The 2,148-nt window shown below is 40.9% G+C and overlaps 1 long non-coding RNA gene across 1 annotated transcript in view; it reads left to right on the top strand.

Annotated features, from left to right (window-relative positions):
- The window catches only part of LOC106880149 (uncharacterized), a 48,685-nt gene that overhangs the window by 34,714 nt on the left and 11,823 nt on the right, over positions 1-2,148 (top strand). The window contains exon 2 of the long non-coding RNA XR_001410713.2: positions 413-507. This is a non-coding gene — a long non-coding RNA (uncharacterized LOC106880149). The remainder of the gene's footprint in view (positions 1-412; positions 508-2,148) is intronic.

Here is a 2,148-nt window from a genome sequence, read left to right as displayed (position 1 = left end):
AACAAAAAACCTATTTGTATATGCTCCACAAGGGAAAACAAGGAACATAGTTTACAATGAGGTGTTATAATCACAACAGCAAGAAAGTATGTACATGATCACCTTCTTTTACGAAACTTCATTGACTTTCATATATTTATATTGATATACATATATATACGTGTGTTTGGGTGCGTGTGTGTATATACATCTCTATATATAAAGATGATGCGTAGTCTAGACGGCGTTTTTAGATTTCATTATTCTCTTTAACCCGGGCAACGCCGGGTATTTCTGCTAGTATATATATATATATATACTGACTATCATATCAAGCATGTTCTTGATGTTTCAGCTACTTGTATGTGTCACCAGTCTTTACACTGTAGCGTACATAAACAATAAGGTGCTCTTACATCTTCTCTCTTTGCAGGTCCACTGATGAAGGAATCGCGTCCCCCTATATTCCTATGAAAGCCCGACTCCTAGAATCACGCTTGCTGCTGGAGAAACCGTACAATATATTATGTATGTAACTTTATTTTAATTTTCATGCATTTGTTTCATTCGTTTTAGTCGCACTTAGATATTATCCTCGTCCCAGGCGGCGCGTTGTGCTTTGAGCTTGGCGCCACATTTCATGTCCTTTTTTTCAGTTTACTCATTTGAAAATTAGTAGTAGCAGCGACAACCGGACATGTTTCCATGGAGGATTGCAAACAATAAACACCGCTAATATGACAGCCACATTTGTTTACAACTAACAACGTATGATTGCAAAACAACGAGACACAAACACACACATACAAACAAGAAGTTTATTTTGGACGATTAAACTTCAAGCTTTGCGGTCTCTTCCTTGTGATACGCATCCATTCACGTATCTTCCTAACGTAAAACACCAAATATGTTATACGCAGACACGATGAGAACTTTGTTATATGGTGATAGATTCCTTAGTGATTTTATAGGGGTTGGTGGGGCTAAAAGCAAGTAGGGACCTATAATCGTTATTTGATGTTGAATAGAATTTTGCTTTACGTACACCAGAAGCTGGATAAGTTTATTTAAAAGCAGTAGTGTTATAGCTGTATAAAGACGATTGGCTTTAGGTATTTGCAATTAGAGCGCGATGGCGAAACAATAAGACACAAAACACACATCTCTATTCATGACGAAATTTTGAACAGATTGCGGTTACCAAATTCCGTTCACAAAATATCGATCATCCCTGGTCAAGCACAGCTGTGGTCAAGCACACCGACCCAACGTGCTGCGCACATATTTAGTCACACTTAATAACCTGGTACAGAACTGAATGGAATTTTCGCGAAAATCAAAAAGATTTCGTGGTTACTGTTCCTAAATTAGCAGATCGGACAAAATGCTTAGCAGCACGTCCTCCGGCTTCCTACGTCCTAAGACCAAACCTCCTCTTTCTCTTTTTCTTTCTCATTCCTCCTCTCTCTCTTTCTCTCTCATTCATCCTCTCTCTATCTTTCTCTCTCATTCATCCTCTCTCTATCTTTCTCTCATTTCTCCTCTCTCTCTCTCACTTTCTCTCTCTTATTCCTCTCTCTCTCTTTCTCTCTCTCTCTCATTCCTCTCTCCTTCTATCTCTCTCATTCCTCTCTCCTTCTATCTCTCTCATTCCTCTCTCCTTCTATCTCTCTCATTCCTCTCTCCTTCTATCTCTCTCTTTCTCTCTCATTCCTCCTCTCTCTCTTTCTCTCTCTCTTTCTTCCTCTCTCTCTCTCTCATTTCTCCTCTCTCTCTCACTTTCTCTCTCTTATTCTTCTCTCTCTTTCTCTCTCTCTCCTTCTCTCTCATTCCTCTCTCTTTCTCTCTCTCTCTCTCTCATTCCTTCTCTCCTTCTATCTCTCTTTCTCTCCCTCTCTCATTCCTCCTCGCTTTCTCGTTCTCTCTTTCTCTTTCCTCAGTCCTATGTTCTGTCTCTTCCCTTCTCTCTTTCTTCTTCATTTCGTTCTCATGTCTCCCCCCTCCCTCCCTTCCCTCTCACTACTCCTCTAATCTTCCTCTCGTACACTATCTCACTCCGCTTCCTCCTACTTCTTTTCCCATCTCCATAATTTATCTCTGCTATTCGCCGACGCCACCACCACCACCATCACCACCACCACCGCCGCCACAACCACCACCACCACCATC

The sequence above is a fragment of the Octopus bimaculoides genome, chromosome 23 (assembly GCF_001194135.2).
Source record: "Octopus bimaculoides isolate UCB-OBI-ISO-001 chromosome 23, ASM119413v2, whole genome shotgun sequence".
NCBI lineage: Eukaryota > Metazoa > Mollusca > Cephalopoda > Octopoda > Octopodidae > Octopus > Octopus bimaculoides.
Note: the sequence above shows the minus strand (reverse complement) of the source record. Positions and strands in the feature narration are given on the sequence as shown.